This window comes from Cavia porcellus, unplaced genomic scaffold (assembly GCF_034190915.1).
Source record: "Cavia porcellus strain 051 isolate PalLab524CR breed Dunkin Hartley unplaced genomic scaffold, mCavPor4.1 scaffold_4, whole genome shotgun sequence".
Lineage (NCBI taxonomy): Eukaryota > Metazoa > Chordata > Mammalia > Rodentia > Caviidae > Cavia > Cavia porcellus.
In genome coordinates this window covers 80226822-80246557 of record NW_026947487.1, presented here as the reverse complement: position 1 = coordinate 80246557, position 19736 = coordinate 80226822, and positions in this window count along the sequence as shown.

Below are 19736 nucleotides of genomic sequence, written 5' to 3'. Positions count from 1 at the left end.
AGACATAGTGCATCCTCAAATTCACTTGCAGCACTATTTACAACAACTCAGAGTGGAAACAAACTGAATGTCCATCAACCAATGAATGAATAAAGAAAATGTGGCACGTCTACAAAATGGAGCCCTATTCAGGTATAAAAAGAAAGAAATCCTTCCATTTGTAACAACATGGATGGAATTGGAGATCATTATGAGAAGTGATATGGTTATCGTATGGCATCACTCATGTGTGACTATGGAAGCTAAGTTATGGTTAGATGGGAACAAGAAGCTCTGGGGTACAAGTGCAAAGTAGGGTGACTATAGATAACAATAAGGTACTGTGCTGTATATTTCACAAAGCTAGAAAAAAAGATTTTTGGCAGTTTTCACACCAAAAAATTGATAAATGTTGGAGGAGATGAATGTGTTTAAACAGTTTAAACATCACACACCATATCCATGTGTGGTAGATAATCTTACATATCAACGTGACTAAATTGGGAAACCTCTAGAAAACTAGGCAAATACACTTCGGCATGTATTTGTGGTGGTCCAATACGTGGGTCAGCAAACTTAGGGGAAAGATCCACACATTTGCTGGCATTGCCTATTTGGCTGTAACTGTATGGAACAAAAGTAAAAAGCAAAACTAAACAAACAAAAACACAAAAAACAAAAACAAAAAAACACCACACTCACACAAAAGGAAGCTAGTCAGGCCTTGCATGTTAAATTCCTCTCATAGCATCCTCTCCTGGTACCATATATCCCCTTTGGACATCAGATTTCAGTTTTTTTTCAGACTTTTCATTGGAAATTTATGCCAGTGACTCTCAAGGGGACTTTCAGGCCTTCAGGGTTGGACTGAGCTGGGTCCTTAATCCGTTTCGTTCTAAGGCTTCCAGCTTCTTGGATGGAAGGATTAGGATTCTCTGCCTCTTGCTGTTTCCTGGCTGCAATGCGTTAAGCAAATTCAGTCTGCAGCTCATTTCAGCCCTGTAGCATCTGCCTTGAGTCAGTCAAAAATGGACCCAAACCTCTGAAACTCTGAACCAAAATAAGCTTTTTTCCCATTTAAATAATTTTTCCTCATCTACTTTTCACAGTAATAGAAGATGGCTAACACAATATATATCAAACATTCTATGATATCCAATTTATATGTACAACTTTTATGTTTTTGTTTATCAGTCATAAAAGAATACATTGCAGTGCATGCTATGGAGGAAAAAGAGTTCAAAAAGTGTCATTGTCATAGAGATCATGACTTAGATACTATTTTGGTTTAAAAGTGGAAGCCATTGCTCATAGATGCTATCATTTGGAAGGAAGAGAGCAAAGCAGGAAGCAATAAATGCATAACAAAAATATTCTGCAAGTGTTTGTTAATGAGACCTCCACGTAACTGTACATCAGTGATTTACCAGTTATTAAGTAAAAATATAGTTTGGAAACAAATAAGAATTTTCTTTATTTCTCCATTGAGGTTTAAATGAGAGGTTTTTTTTTTTTTTTTAGAGAAAAAAAGCAAAAAAGAAAAAAGGGTAGAAATAATACAGAATTTTAAGGAAAAAACCAGTGAGGAATCACTAATTGATAAATTCCATATTGTTATCTTAGAAGTAGTTGCTCAAGGCACCAAATCAAAGCATAAAAAGTGGACCATCAAACAATCACAGTACAAACCATTCTGTTTGGTGAACTGACAAAAACTTAGTGGTACGGTTATCTATCTTGCACACTTAAACACAGACACACGTACATCCTTTAAAGGGAGCACTTTCTTTCTCTTAGAGTTTTGTAAAATATCTTGCAGTTTTAGCCTCATTTTTGCTGAATTGTGATTATCAATATAATTAGTATAATGTTTTATTTTCTGTTACCTTTTTATCTGTCTGTCTTCATGTTTTGGTTTGTTTTCCTTGATATTACTTTTACTTTTTATTGATTTTCTTTTCAGTTTAGAAATCGTAAATAATCTTCCCGTTTTTTAAATGTATACTTTTATTAAGCTACTATACAACAAATTTTGAAATAAATCCACATTGGACAATATAAGAAGCTTACAAGATTTTAATATTACTCATATCCTGATATTTTTGTCATCACTTTTCTATATTTTAATTCCATTTTATTATTCTCATTATATAGTTACAATTTGTCATTGTTTTATGCGGTATATATTTACCATCTTTAGCCAAAGTTTTGCCAATATTTTTTCTCATGTCTCTGTACAGCTTTTGAGGTTTATTTTATATTTTCTTAAGATATGTCTTTTAGATTTGTAGTGAACCTGTTGATATTAAGTCATCACTGATTACTGATTACTGTCAAGGATTGTTAATGCTCACCAAGTAGCGAAGTAATCTTGTTCCAATATCCAATTCACCAGTGAGATCTATTAAAACATTTTTAAGTTTTACCTCAATTCTACTTCTTGGTTTATGATCATAGATCAGTTCTTATTTCATTACGTAAACTACAATATTCACCCTTACATGTTTATACTGGAGACAAAAATTCATGTCACTTCATAATCTGGGAAACCATATTATGTCATCCCCAAAATATGCCTTTCTAGGATAAAAATTATTTTGAGCTGAAGGCAACTAAGAAGCAACAAACATAGGGAAGCTTTGTTATTTTCTGTGTAAGGCACTGTAGAAGTCCTCTTATACTATGGATGTCTGTAGACTCTTAGCAGCTCAGACACAGAACTAGAAGAAGCTGAAATCAAACTTCGATCTGTGTCTCCTCTCGCATACCTATCATCTCATGGTTTGAATACCTGAAAATCTAAAACCACTTTCCTTTGTCAATCACACTCAGCATTTTTGATATATTTTCCTGAAAATCCTGTATTAACTAGAGTTTTAAGTCATTCTTTAGTTACTTTTTCTGCGTATTTCATTGTGTTATGGTGTAATGTTCAACTTATCTATTTTTTCTAATTTGTCTTTTGCTGAAGGGGTCCCAGGTGAGAATTAAATGAAAGGAGAAATATTTTGTTATCTTACTTTTCTAATTTCTAACAGTGATTTTTAAAAATGAGTAATACTCCTGTAACTCTTATTTGGTAGTTTTGAATAAAATCACACAGAAATAAAATCAGTGTTTCACTCTAGCTTATATGGTCTTGAGTAGTTCCCTGCTTAGTTTCTCTGGCATAAAATTGGCATCCTCAAAATGAAAATTGAAGTGTGTCAACTGTCCTATGAAAACTACTATAAACATGAATAGTATATATTCTAATACTTTTTAGTTTAGTCTGTAACTCAGAGTCTAATTCCTCTATGTATTTTCCTTTATTTCAAATTTGACTTCAATTTGCATTACTAAGAGAAGCACCACAATATGGCTAATTTTTTTATTGAATACAATATAGTGTTTCAGAGCCAGTATATATTGATGTCATTCATGAGGGCTTCAACAGTTATCATTGTGATTCACCAAAAGTGGCTAACAAATTCTGTATGAATATTAAAATTTAATACAATCCACATCTGAAAATTTTTATTTTATTTCATTTTTTATTTATTGTTTTGGTCCATGTTTGTATACATATTGTTTACACTTCTTGTGTGGAGCTCATACTTGGATGTAACTCATCTTAAATCCTTTTTATCATCCCCTTTACCTTCCCTCCTTGAACCCTCTCTCCATCTGTTGATCCCTTTCCCACTCAAGAAAAATCTAACTCTGTTCTTCCTACTATCCTTTAATTACACTTTGGGTTTCTCACACAGGAGGAACCATGCCATATTTGAGCTTGCATGACTGCAGGACTCCACTTAATAATACAGTTTCAAGGTGCATTAATTTTCCTACAAATGACTTAATTTATCTTTTTTTGTTACAGAGTAGCACTCCATTGTGTGTAAATACCATAGTTTCTTTATCCATTCATCTGTTGATGGACCGCTTCCAAAATTTATCTATTGTGAACTGTGCTGCTATCAACATTGGCATGCATATATTGCTATAATTTGATGTCTGTAACACTTTTTGGAAAGATACCTAGAAGCAGAATATCTAGAATTGAATTTCTATTTTTCAAATTCTGAGAAATTTTCATACTGATTTCCATAGTACTTTTGCTAGTTTACACTCCCACAAATAATGTACGAGGGTTTATTTTCTCTCACAGCTTCACTAGCTCTTTTTTTTGTCTTATTTGATTTCCTGATGGTGGTCATTCTCTCTGTGGTATATGGCATCTCAATTTTTTTTTTAAATTTACATTTCTCTAATGGTCAGTGATTCCCAGTATTTTTTTATGTATTTTTATTGATCTTTTGCACTTCTGTGAAATGCCTATTAATTTTTGTTATTTCTTTAATTTTGTTGCCTAGTATTCTGCTATTCAGAATTTTAAAATATTCTTTTGATTCATATTTATCTAGAAAACCAATCATTGCTTCTAAATTCTTCAATTTAATTGATGTATGGTTTTGCAAGTACTCCTTAATAATCTTCTAGATCAGTATAGAATATGGTTTCACATTTTTCATCGCTAATTGTATTCATTTTGGCCTTTTTTCTCCTTTTTTATTAGATTGTTTAAAGTTTTGCCTACACTTATGTTGATTTTTTGTTTGTTTGGCTTTTTTTTTTTTTTTTTTTTTTTTTTTTTTTGCTACTGACGATTGAACTCACAACCTCATGCTTGACAGGCAGGTGTTTGTGCCACTGTTGGCGGATAGGAAGCATCCTCAGCCCTCTTGTCTCTCCTGGATGTGGGCCATGGAATTCAAGCAGACAGCTGAAGGTAGCGTTGATGGTGTCAGGTTGTGGGTTCCCCTTTCTCTCTTTGTGTGTCACCGTCATCTGTGATCAAGTCAGTTAGTGAGTTCCTGCCTCTGCTGCCCCTCACTAAGGAGAAGCAAAATGTAAAGCCAGCTTGGAGGTAGGTGATGCTGTGTTCTGGCCTATTGTCGGGGGTAAGCTTCCTTGGCTGGTTGCATTAAACCAATGCTACTTGTCCTACATCTGTCTGCTTTGAAAAGATTGTGCTTGAGCATTTCAATCAACTTAATTATTCTTCCCTAAAATACCTTAAATTTGATTTATATCAAAGAAAATTCCCAAACCATAAACATCTAGTAGACAATTATATGCGAGGGTGTATGCTAAGGTGGGGGCAGTACTGGGGATTGAATCCAGGGCCTTTGGATTGAGCTGTATATAATTTTTTTTTTTTTTCTTTTGAGACAGCTCTTTCTAGGTAGCTAAGTTGCCCAGACTAGGGCGAATCTTGTGATTCTCTTACTATGGTCTCCAAAGAGGGCTGGCATTATAGGCATGTCATAGCATGTCTTTTAAAACTTGTGAATTAACCAAATAAAAGTGAGAGAATCCTTTAAATATTGAGGTTCTTGGAAGTATACTGAAATTCAAAGTTACCCTGAGCTGGATGACTATCAAGTTTCTTTGTTTTATTTCATTGTATTCCTTTTCTTCTCACACATGGCCTTCCAACCTTGAGGCTCTCTGGTCATCAATGATTACAACAGCTTTCTGTTGGCTGCTTTCTAACGTTTGTGTAGCTTTTCCCTGACATGCAGTAGGACATTTCTTTCTGAAATTATCAAGCCACAAGTGTTATTGAAGGATCTAAAGTCCTAAATTAAGGTTTCTTTTCTGAACATTCCGTTTGGCAGACACCATCAGTACCCAGTTCATACCCAGCCCGCACTTAGTAGAACAGGCTTTATCACCTGTGTCAACACTTGCAGCACTGAGTTTAGGAGCTCAGGGCTTGTCCACTAAGTCTAGACCAGAACTGCCGGGTAGGTTAATGCGTCTTTTAACATCCTTTACCAATGACAAATGGAAGTTGGAATTTTTTGCTTTTAAAAGTGTGGTTGATTATGAGATACATTTTATATGGTTCAACTATCATCCAATATTTTGAGATGCAGCCATCCACAATGATGACCTGCTCAATGATGCACCATGTACTGCCTTCCATTCCTAACCTGGTCCTTTGTGCTCCCTTAACACTCTTCCTAATGTCATGTCCCAAATATTGCAATGTTACTCCAATAATTTTCTCAAGATTTTTTTCCTTGAGGAACCCAAACCTAAGACAGTTTGACTTTGTAGGTTTGGAGTGGGCCAGAATATTTTGCTTATAGTAACTATCACATATGAGTCATTTCTTCAGATAGGAGTAGTAAGGAAAAAAGGCCTGCTTTTGTAATAACCTGCTGCTCTATTCTGTCCAAAATATTTCTGTGATGTATAACTTGTGCATAGATTTTTTGTCTTCCTGCATGACTTTCCAATTTTTTTTTGTATCCTCAAACCCAAATATCTTGCATTCTACTTATTACAACCTCTTTGCTATTTTTGCTTATTTGCATGGCAATCTACAAGCTCCTCACACATTAAAAAATAATCTTGCAACTGTCTTAGTCATTGAAAAACATTTTCTGGACTTAGTATAGTTGGAGTTGTATTTGCACAATTTCAATAAACTCTGCATTCCATTATGCAAAAGTTCAGATTTAGTTACACTAAATAAGTTTAGTTAGTATAAGAAATGCATAGTGGTAGTGAGAGAAAGAAAATTTTTATTCAAAATGAATATGAGCTTGTATAGAGCTTGTGTATACAATCCTTTTATTTTCCAGGACTAAACAGTAATGTACAGTATGGTACTCACTGAGAATTGAAGGACATTATTTCTCCAGTTTTCAGGAATGGTGCTGATAAATAGAACTCATCCATAAGTCCTTTCCATATTTGCCTTCAGAACAAGAGAACTGCCTCAACCCAGGTCATGTTCTTTTCTCAGGGGCAGACTACATTCAGTGGTTATTGATATTTAGGGCTAAAGCCTGGCCTCCATGTTTCAATCTGGTCAAATCTAAATTATCACTCCAGTTTTAGAGTCCCCCGGGGGGCAGCTAAGTTGTTGGACTATGTAACATTTTACCTCTTATTGATCCTGTTCCTTCTTGCTATACTAGGTGTTGAGTCGAAGAATAGTCTTTAATACATATTAAACATACTGATTTTTACTTCTGAATCTCCATCCAGTATGACTCAATGAGCAGCAATTTATTTCATGACTAGTTTTAAGAATTTTGTGCGAATATAGATGGTATTCTGAAACTGATAATCTTTAAATTCTTGACCCTGAGACTTCATCATGGGCAGTGGGTGGAGTGTACATACCTGTTGGTATAACATAGAAAATGTAACTTCAAAATTTTCACTGATAATTGATAGGATTATTTCTAAAAGATGAAAAATATTTCCAAAAGATGAGAAGTATAAAACAAAAAGCGGCCTTTATTCTGAGAACACGGAGAGAGATGACAGGCACCCCCACTGGTGGAGTCCAGCGATCTCTCTGGTGGACATGTGGCATGGGTGTATGTAAGTAGCCTCGGTTTGGGGTGGAACCTAAGGAGGGCATTAGGGATGCACAGGTAGCCCATTGGTCCTAGGTTTGGCGCCATAGGTAAATTTCCAGGGGCAGGAAGATGGCATCACAGATAAATTCCTAGGGGCGGGGGAGATAGGGGCTTCCTGCTTCCAGCTGAGGCTTTCCTGGCTACCGTGTCCTGTCTGGGCCAAAACCCTTTCAATAATAAGCTATGAAATTGTGTCCATGAGGCAGCATATCAGATATTTGAAAACAAGGGAAACAGTAATGCCTTGGTTACTTTTCTCTTATTGCTGAAACAAAATACCTGATACCAAAATGAAGAAAGGAAAACTTTAGCTCACTATTTGTGGAGGTTTCAGTCCATAATCAGCTAACTCCAAGACAGGGTGGCATGGCACGGGACGCAACACTTCAAGGCAGCAGCTGAGCAAAATGAAGGAAATAAGCCTCTTCCCCTGGCATAAATTGTATTATATACAGGCCATTCTCCATCATCCTCCCTCCAGGGTAGGTGTAACCCTCACAAAATGTCCTTGCCCTCTTTTGAACAGGATGAGGATGTTTACAAAATAGGAACTGCTGGTGAGTCTCTCAGTTAAATTTCTAAACTGCTCAAGGTATCAACCATGACAAGTAACTATCAGGAAAATAGAATTTTATGTCAATTGCTAAGTACCAAAAAGCTATTTTGAAAGGAAATATGTCTAAAAGTTGGCAGAATCAGCTGGAAATGGAAACTAAATACGGAAACCTATGGTCCTCCTGCTAGAATACAAGTATGTCACTATTTTATTCATAAAAATAGAATAATGTGTAGAACAGGGCAAGAGATTAACAACACAATGCAAGAGTTCAAAAAGCCCATCATACAAGAATTAAGCATTGGAGTGAGGGAGTGGGACTGCCACATTGAGTCTCAAATTTTCTTGAACAATTCTAGTCCTTAAAAATTTGCTGACTTATTACAAATTGTGGATCCTTGGGTTACAGAAGCAATAGAAGCCTCTACTTTTAACATAATACTTGTCTATTCTTACCTCTTTACTACTATTCCTAGGGTAATTAGGACTATGTCTTGGGGAAGGATCCTATGTGTTATTGGAGAAAAAGAGCCATATTCCTAAAAAGTTGTAGAACCTAGGAAGAATATCTCAGTAGGAACTGGGAGGGTACACCCAGAATTGGATGTCAAGGTTGCCACATGAATGGAGAGAAAGAACATAGAGCTGTAGTGTGGGTGTGCTTTCATGGGATACAAGGTTTGATGTTGAAACTGTCTTTAGCAAAACACTTCTAGTATGTGTCTTACTAGCTGAATAAAATCAAGAAACAATGAAAAGTCAAGTAGAATGCCAAATTTCTTACAATAGACAGAGAAGAATGGATTTATATTACGTCAAATCTGAAACATACCCACATATTATGTTTTTAAGGTGCATTCATAGAGATTATTTTTCACCATGGCATTTTACTGTTTACTGGAAGAAAGACGGTTTCTTTAATAAATAGTACTGGAAAAACTAATTTTCCACATACCAAACACTAAAATTAGATACATGTCTCTCACTTAATGATAAAGTAAAATCAAAATGAATCAAAGATTCAAATATTGAAACAGAAACACTAAATCTATTGGAAAGTAGGTAGAAGTCTTGAAGACATTGGGTCAGCAGAAAGTTCATAAACAAAATGCAAGCTGCATGGGAAATACTTCAAAAGATCAACAACTGAGATCTCGTCTTATTAAATCGATTTTGCATCTCAAAAGAAATCATCAAAAAAGTAAGAAGAAAAGCCACAAATTGGATAAAAATTTTAGCCAAGGATCTCTCAGACAAAAGACTTCTATACAGACTATATAAAGAACTGATCTCACAAATTCAAAGATCTAATGCAAAAATTGGCATCTGAGATGCATGCACACTTCTCAGATAAAGAAATACAAATAACAGATAAGGATGCATGTACTTTTTTTTAATTTTAAAGAGAGAAACCACTGAAAGCAAAAACAAAGAGACAAACAACAACTACAACAAAAACCCCACAACCGAAACAATATAGGCTTTCACAATAAAATGATACAAATTTAACAAAGATTGTTATATTGAATATTGTTATCTTCAAAAGAGTTGCTTATATTACCAGATATAGACATACAAAATCAATCAAACTGTGTATTTTAACTGTGTTTTTTCATGAACTAATAAAACTAGTAATATAATCATCTTAGCTATCTTATGAATATATATACATATTTATATAATTTTCCTTCCCTTTATTCTTCTTTCTGCTATCCTAGTTGTTTTTCCATCATGAGTAGTTTCTTACTGTTTCAAATATCTATTGTAGATTTTGAATACTATTTAATTTTTCAGTTTCTTACACGAAGGAGACAACATGATTCTTACACATGTGAGTCTGATTTATTTCACTTATGAATATGGTCTCAAGTTGCCTCCATTTATTTTTAAAAGCCTCAAGATTATCCTTCTTTATAGCTGAGTAACATTCCTTTGTATAAAAATACCATATCTTTTTTTATCCATTCCTTGGTTGATGGGCATTTGGGTTGTTTACAAGATCTGGCTATTACAAATTGTGCTACTATAAACAAGGGTGCACCTGTATCACTCTGGTATGATGTTTTCAGTTCTTCCATACAATACCCAGAAGGAGGATAGCTGGGTGAAACAGGGACTCTAATTCTAGATTTTTGAGGACTCTGCACATTGATTTCCACAATGATTGTATCAATCTACATTACCACCAATGCAGAAGGATTACTTTATCCCCACATCCCTTCTAGCATTTGTTATTGGTTGGTTTCTTCATCTTGGCCATTCTTTCTGAAGTGATTTGAAATCTTGGCATTGTATTAATTTGTGTTTCTCTAATGAACAATGAGACTGAACTTTTTAAATAAATTGATTTATCATTTGTATTTCTTCATCTGAGGGTTGTATATTCATCACAGATGCTTATTTTTGGATTGGGTCTTTGAATTTTTTTCAATTCTTTATACATTCTAGACAGAATTATTTTGTCTGAGGAACTGTTGGCAAAAGTTTTTTTTTTCCCAGTTTGTGGGATTTTTTTCCACTTAATTGGTGATTTCTTTTGATGTGCAGAAACTTTTTAATAACATGAGATCCCAGTTGCTGAGTCTTTGGATTTGCTGATTTCTTCCTGTGAAGTTTGATTTTTGTTCATGAACTTTTTGCTTACCCCTATGTCTTTGAGATTTCTACCTATTTTGCCTTCCAGTAGATTTAGTGCATCTGTTTTAATATTTAGACACTTGATCTAAATATTTGAGTTTAGCTTACTTCATGGTAAAAGGCATGAGTCTAATTTATGTCTTTGGCATGTGGAAATCCAGTGTTTTTAGCACCATTTATTAGAGAGGCTGTCTTTCTTCCAGTGGACATGATTGGCTCCTTTATCAAAGATAAGGTGCCTCAGTGTGTTTGTTGTTGTGTCTGTATCTTCTATTCTGTTCCATCATCCTCAGGTCTGGTTTTTTTTTTTTTTTTTTTTTCTTTTTGTTTGTTTTTGTTTTAGTTTTATGTGTTTTTTTTTTGCCAGTACCAAACCAATTTTATTACAGCAGCTTTATACTATAATTGAAAGTTAGGGATTCTGATGGTTCCCATCTTGCCTGCGTTACCCAAGATTACCTTTGCTATTTTAGGTGTCTTCTGGTTCCAGATGAATTTTAGGAATGATTTCTCTAGTTCTGTGAGATATGCTATGGCATTTTGAATGGAATTCCATAAAATCTATATAATAGTTTTGGGAGTATGACCATTTTCACAATGTTGGCTCTTCCTATCCATTGGTAGAGAATATATTTCCATGTTTTGAGATCCTCTTTGATCTTCTTTTTCAGAGAACTGTAATTTTCAATATAATGATCCATATATATATATATATATATATATATATATATATATTCACATGTATTCATATCTCTTTGTTAGATTGATTCCAAGTATTTCATTTTTTGGATGATGTTGCAAAAGGTGTTTCTCCAATTTCACTCTCAGTGACTTTGTTGTTTGTATACAAGAATGCTATTTATTTTTGAGTTGACTGTATTCAGCTGCACTACTGAAAATCTTACTAAATCTATTTAAAATTTTGGTAGAGATTTTAGGGTCTTCTATGTAGCATGTCATGTCCTTTGCAAATAATGAAAATTTAACTCCCTCCTCTCTTATCCTCATTCTTTTTATGTTTCTTTCTTGTTTCTTATCTTGTTCTTGATTTTTAGGTTGAAAGCTTTCAGCTTTTTCCCATTTAGTATGATGTTGGCTGTTAGTTTAACACAGATGGCATTTATCAGATTGAGATAGAGACCATCTATTCCAATTTTTTGTAGGGTTTGTATCACAAATGAGTGTTGGATTTTATCAAAGACTTTTTCTGCATTTACTGAGATGAACATGTGATTTTTGTCTTTGGCTCTGCTAATGTGGTATATTACATTTGTTCATTTGTGTGTGTTGAATCATCTCTGAATTCCTGGTATGAGTGCTACTTGGTCATGATGTATAATCTTGATGATGTACTGCATTCTGTTTGCAAGTGTTTTGAGGATTTTTACATCTATGTTTATTAGAGAGATTGGCCTATATTCTCTCTCTCTCTCTCTCTCTCTCTCTCTCTCTCTCTCTCTCTTTCTCTTTCTCTCTCTCTCTTTCTGTTTGGGTCGTTTTCTGGTTTTGGCATTAGGGTAATACTTGCCTATAAGAATGTGTTAGGGAGAATTACTTTCCTTTTCAATTTCATTAAAGAGTTTGAGAAGTATTGAAATTAACTCTCTTGTAGAATTCAGTTGCAAATCCATCAGGACCTGGATTTTCTTTGTTGATAAGTTTTTAATTAATTTTCCTTTTCATTAACTGATATTAGGTTATTCAGAAATTTTATATCTTCTTGATTCAGCTTTGGCAATTCACATATTTCTAGCAATCTGTCTATTTCTTCTGGATATTTTATCCTATGTGAGTACAGATTTTCAAAGTAAGTATTGATGGTGTTCTGATCCAGAGGACCTGTGATAATTTCAACCTTCTCATTACCCAGTAGATGGACTTGAATTTTTTCTTTCCTTTATTGATAAAATTTGTTAAGGGTCTATCAATTTTGTTTAGTCTTTCAAGGAACCAACTCTCTGATTCATTAATTCTTCATATTTTCTTAGTCTCACTTGAGTTAATTTCTGCTCTGATCTTTGTAATTTCCTTCCATCTATGGGCTTTGGGATTGACTTGTTCCTTTTCTAGAAGTTTTAGGTGTAGCATGAGATTTTTTTATTTGTGCTTACACTGTTTTCCTGATGTGAGAATTCAGTGCTATAAGTTTGTCTCTTAGGGCTGCTTTTATTGTATCTCACAGTTTTCAGTATTCTGTGTTTGCATTTTTATTTAATTGTAGATTTTGTTTAATTTCTTCTGTGATTGTTCAGGAGGGTGTCATTTAATTTCTGAGTGTTTATAAAGTTTTTGCTGTTTCTTTTGACATTAATTTCCAGTTTTGTTGCACTATGGTCATATAATATGCATGGGGTAATTTCTCTTCTTTGGCACTTACGTAAGCATGTTCTCCAATATATAGTTTATTTTAGAGAATGATATGTGCAGCTGATGGTGTTGAGTGGAGCACTCTGTAAACATCTGCCAAGTCCATTTTTACATTTACTTGGTTGAGTTCTGGTATTTCTTTGCTAATTTTTTGTCTAGTTGATCTTTTTGTAATAGTGTGGTATTAAGGTCCCTCATTACAATTGTGTTATTTCTTATTTGATTTTTTATGTCTAATTAATATTTGTCTTATAGTTGAGTACTCCCCTATTTAGTGTGTATATATATATATATATATATATGATTCTCATTTCTTCTTCTTGATTTTTCCCTCTAACAAGTATGTAGTGACCTTGTTTATCTCTTTTGATATCAAATCACGGAGACTCCATCTCACTCTAGAAAGAATGAATATCATAAAAAAGAAAACCATCCCAATTCCCTGTACAAAAAAAAAAGTCACCTAATAAATGCTGGCAGGGTTGTGGGAGAAAATAAAAAGGGATCATTCTCTGGTGAGAGTGCAGACTGGTGCAAACACTAGGGAAATCAGTTTGGAGATTCCTCAAATCATTAGGATTAGAGGTCCCATCTCATTAATCCCAGCTATTTCCCTTCTTGGGATCATTCTTTGCTGAGAGTGCAGACTTGTGCAAACACTAGGGAAATCAGTGTGGAGATTCCTCAAATCATTAGGATTAGAGGTCCCATCTCATTAATCCCAGCTATTTCCTTTCTTGGTATTTTTACAGCACAATTGAAAACATCATACTACAGTGATATTTGTGCACCCATGTATATAGCAGCATAATCTGTAGTAGCTAAATCTTGGAAACAACTCAAATGTTTCTCAATTTACAAACAGATTTTTAAAAATGTGTTATTTTTATACAGTAGATTACTACTCAGGGATAAAGAAAGATAGGGTTTTTATAGATAAATGGGTACAAGTTGAGACCATAATCGTAAGTGAACTAAATCAGAATTGCATGTGCAAAAATCATATTGTCTCCCACGTGTCAGAAACTGAAAGAGTAAATAAGATCCAAAAAGTGTAATAGATATTGTGGAAGAGAAACTTCCCCAGAAGAAAGAACAACTGGGATGGGGAAAGGAAAAAAAAAAAAAAAAAAAAAAAAAAAAAAAAAAAGAAAGCGAAATAACTCATTAGATAGCTAAGATAATTGTACTACTCATTCTATTAGTTCATTTAAAGGAGCAGTTAGTGCTTATATTGTTCAATCAATTTTTCATGTCTATATCTCTAATCTAAATAACTATTTTGAAGACAGTAATATGCAATGTAATAGCAATTGTTAATTTCCTATCACCTTTTTTGAAATTATGTAGCATTTTGGTTTTTTATTCTCTTTAAAATAAAATAAAAATTAAACAAATAAAGTACCCAGGAGTAGATATCAAAAGAATAGCATCTAAAAGAGTTCCATTTATCAACATAAGAGGGGAAAACCTTCCAAGAATCTATAATTTTAACTGGATTCTGTCATGACAGGTTGACAGCTTGTCAGTGGTTTTCCCTAGGAAAAGTACTATGATGGGCCATAAAATTTTCTCTAATGTCTTCTGAGGTAGCTTAGAACAGTTATAACAGTGTATAATTTGTTTAAAATGCCTTTTGTCCTATGCTTTTAGTTTTAAAATAGGAGGGCCTGTCTGGCCAGAGTGAATTATATAATGATGAACCTACATTTAAGAAAGTATTCTTTTTTTTTTTTTTCTTTTTCCTTTTTATCAGTACCAGGGATTAAACTTAGGACTGCCTGCTTGCAAGGTAGGCGCTTATGCCGCTGAGCTAAATCCCCAGCCCCAAGAAGGTATTCTTTTATCATGTACTTTTTAATATGTGTAAAATAAAAAATATTATTTGAATTTCTTCTGTCAAACTTTGTTCAAGTCCTAAAACCAAATATGGAATTTAGTTATTAACACTATATTGATAGCATTAATTTTATTGGGGTTCTGCTATCTCTCACTTTGGTGATTTAATGATTAATTCTGAAAAACAGAGGTTATCATTTAGACTTTAGGTACATTTGTTTTGGTACTCAAGATGTTGGTCATTGTATGATTTTATGGATTATTTATTTTAAAGTTATGGAATAGAGACTCATACATAGTAAGCAAGGTCTCTATCAGTGAGCTGTACCCCAACCCAACTGTGTAGGAAAATATGGTTTTATCCTGTTCTTTTCAGATAAGGTCTATTTTTCTTGCAGAATAAACTAGAAGATGTGGTAATATTGGTTCCTCATTCCTGTGTCACCCTCAAGAAGCCTTCAGCTAAGAGTTTACTTTTAGAAATTCAAAAACAAAGTGAGTCTTGCTTGTCTTTTCCTACTATTAATTCTTTCATAATTTCAATAACATTACTAATAAACAAATGTTGAGTATTAAGTCATCTTTCCTATGGTTGTAAGTGAAAGAATGTGTTGATTACTCTTATTTTTGAACTCCTTATAGAATTAGGTTACTTGGGATTATGCAAAAGTCTATCAGTATAACTTGGAGTAATTCTGATGAATTTGTTCATCACATGTTATTTATTTTTCTTTTCACTTCAGCACACTATTGTTGAACATTTGCCCTAAAGTGAAAACTTTCATGGCTTTGAGAAATGGAAAAATTGTATGTGACAGCATTTTTAAATGAAAGTACTAAATATTTTTAAAGATAACAAATGCATAACTGGTTAGGACTACAATAATGAGTACATGCATATTAGAAACCAAACATACTACACAGATACCATTATATCCTCAGAAAAGGACAGTGTCCATTTAAACGAAATTAATGGCAAAATTCAAGGAACATGTGACTTATAAATTGTATATGATAGGCCTAAGGTCTCAAATTATAGGAAAGAATATTGGAAATAGTACAAATGTGAATGCTCCACAGAATAAATCCATCACTAGAAAATTTTAAGAAGCTAAGGAAACCTGATAATTTCCTTAACACACACCTTAACAGTCATGCTGTGATGGACCTGATGAGATATGATATGACAAGGTATGATAAGCTGTGTTATGATATGATGAAATGATATGAATGATATAATATGGTATATATGATATGATACATGATATGATATAGTGGAGAAAGTGTGGCTCTAGTCTTTGTCTTTGACATCTAGTATCCATAATGATAAATATGATCTCTCTTTACACTAAACCATTAGTTTAGGTCACAAAACCCAATGTGGACATATGTATGCCACTAAATATGTACACACAGCAATTCAGGGATAAAAGAGATATATACTTGTCTTTAAACTTTACATGATTGTGCAGGAAAGAAACGAAGTAATGCGCATGATAATGTTATCTGTATATAAAGAAAAAAATGTACTGCTTACCATAAAAGAGCTAAGTGCAAGACATGAGGCAGTATGGAGTTGTCACTCCTCCTGGGGGAGTTTATAAAAGGCTGCAGTGGAAAAAATGACTCCTGGTTAGGACTGAAGCCAAAGAATACAGTTTTATAAGACACAAAACTTGGGACTCAAAGGCAAATGTGTTGGACAAAGGTAAAGGAGCATTCCTAGGGTTCCCAGGGTAGTTTGACTTTGGAACTTGGGGAAAAAAGAGGAGAGTGTCACTGAGCTGTAGCCTGGGACTAAGTCATCCTCTGCTCTTTATTCTCACACTTTTCTCTAGTCATGGAGAGCCCTAGAAGTGTTTCAGTATAGAGGTAGACTATAGTAGTGTTCGAGTATAGAGGTGAGAAACTAAGCTAGGTAGCTGTCGCAATAATATAAATAAAGATAACAAATGCTCGACCCAAGGAGCAGCAATCATTATGGGGAGGAAGGTACACATATGATATCTATTCAGGGAATATAATAATGGTAATGGTAAGGATCATAATAATACTTACAATTTATTGAAGGTTGTGGTGTATTGAAAACTGATGATCAACTTAAATATCAACAGAACTGAATCAGTGTGATGCTGAGTGTAGACGGTCCACCTGAGGACTGTTGCCAGTATGAAAAGGAGACTTGGAGAGGAACAGGAGTGTTGACTCTCCTGTTACAGTGGATTCTCCTAAGCTTGTCAATTGGCTGTCATCATCAGAGGAGCTCAGGGCCTTGTTGTTGCTGATAATGGCTGTGGTTCACTTCAAGGGAGCTCTCTTTCTTACTTTAAGCATAACTTCCTGGCTCCAGAAGGGAGCCAGAAGGGAGCTGCTCAATCTCCAGAAACTTTTCATACTAGTTTCTGGATATAAGCTCAGCTGTTATCATTGTCAGAGGGGCTCAGGACCTTGTTGTCACTAAGGATGGCTGTGGTAACTTTGGGGGGAGCTCTGGTTCTTACATTGAGAATTGCCGCCTGGCTCCAGTGCTGAAAGCTCAGTTTCTTGGCACAGATCCTTTATCCTGCTGGCAGAGACATTATAATTTCCACCACTGACCTTGGGGCCTTCCCAGCACTTAACCATGAAACAGACTTTCATGGGTCATTGTCATGGGCTCTGGGCCTCCAGTTGATCTCATGGAAGGCACTGCCATGGGCTCTAGGCCTTCCTCTGAACTCGTGCAAGATGTTGCCATGGGATCCAGGCCCTTGGCTGGATTCTCTAGGTCTTTCGTGTGTGGAAAGATTTCCTGCACTTTCTTCACATTAGACTCTTTGGGTGGCCATTATAAATAATAATGTAAAGTATGTGTCCTGTATTGCCTTGCTCTCCTTATAAACCTTGACCACAACAAAGGCTATGTTGGTTTTAACTTCCACTGCTGTGACAATATACCTGTACAGGGATGGGACCAAGATGAAATTTCTGTTTTTGTCATTGTCTCGTTGATAGGACAAAACACTAGGTAAAGAAGGAGAAGTTTATTTTTGACTCACAGTTTTTCAGCCTCTGGTCAGCTGGCTCAAGAGCGGAAGGATGGCAGAAAGATACAAGGAAGTAAATGGTGCTCAATCATGGCTTCCAGGACCCAGAGAGATGGGTAAATCTGGGGACAGGAAAACAACATTTTGGGTCACGCACCCAGTGACCACCTCCCACCTCTGCACATCTGGCTGCCTAACTCATCAGTGGATGAATTCAGTGATAAATACAGCACCCCATGATCCAATCACCTTCCACACCCATGAAAATTTGGGTGGGGCACAGTTTAGATCCAAACTATAAGAGTCCCAAGAGCATGACATCATCACAGAAAACTACTCTGGTCACTCTGCCTGGTCGCTCTGTCTGTGGGTTTCTTTCTCTTTCCAGAATTGCATAAATTTATGGCTCCATCAATGGACAGTTCACATGATAAATCTGAAGACCCAGTCACTTCCCCAAATCTTACCTGCTAGCAAAAAAGCCCTCAGTAAAAGGTCCTTGGGAGTCATTTTAAACAAAGCATGAAGGCCTCATTATAGACCAATTACTACTGAATGCTTTCATGTTTTACATTAAACCTAGGGTATAGATTTTTCTAATTCCCCTAAAACTTGTTCGTGTACTAGTTCAATACCTGAGGCTACCTTTCATGCAAAAGTTTAACAGATGACAGCAACCTTAAATATCCTTCTCCTTCCATCCTATGACTAGTTCAGTAGCCAAGAACTTGACCCATCTTCAGCCCTTGACCTGCATGATGATAGTACTTGTCCAGGCCACTATCATCATTGTAGGCTAATTTGAAACTTCTTCCTGCCTAGTTTTCATGTTCTTGCCCGTTTCTCTAAAGCTAACTCTTCCTAGAGTGGGTAGAATGATATTCTCTATTCCTCAAAAGCACCAGTGGGTTCCCATCACATTTGGACCTACATAGAAAAGTTTCATGAAGTTCCCCAGACTGTCACTGAGCTGGCCTATCTGACAGCCTTCAAAATTCCGCTGCTTTTCCTCTTCTGCTAAGGGCACACATCTTCCTTCCTTAAAAATGGGGAGGCATATTTACGGATTAAGGTCTATATGTTTCTTCTTCCTTCCACTTGGAATTGTGTTTTATAGGGTTCCCTCCCACAATCAGGTTCAAATGTTTGAATGTCATTTGTATCCTTCTCTGGATATACATTGGTGATGTACAGTTTCTGCTTGTGCACTAAAATGTTCTACTCCAATAAACTTACTTCTCCACTGCAGGTGTTTCCACAGTATCAGCAGTACTCACTAATGAAACAGATGTAATATGAAATATATAAAGGTATAAGGATTCAAAAAGTAGGCTTACAATGAGTTCTCACTGAGTCATGGATGCAAGAGTACAAAAGGGCTTTCTGTTCCCTGGATATCCAAAGATTCCAGGCAGAAGTCTAAGGCTAGAGCTCCCTGTAGAGTCCCATTTGAGTTTCCATCCATTGGGAGGATGAAGGATCCATGTTGGAAGTAAGGAGGCGATATCCAAGGTGAGGTGAGGATGACAGTGCTTCCTAAGAAACAGAAGCAGCCTTCTTTCTTCATCTCCCTTCATTCCATCCAAACTATGAGCCTGTTGGTTGGTGCCACTCACATTCAAAGTGGGTCTTATATCTTCAGTTAATTTTTTGGCCATACCCTGAATTATGCTGAACCAATCAGAAAAGAAGCAAATTTTTTTCTTAAATTGATCTAACAGTTAACTTTCACACCACTTAACAAATGTATCTAGAATTAGTCATTAACTGACATTTCCCTCATAATACATGTAGGGGTTGTTTAATTTTTGTATACCTAGAGTTTAGGGTAGTGTCACTTACTCTCAATATGTATTACTTCCTTACGGAATGAATGAATACTCTTTTTTAGAAGAAGAAACTAAT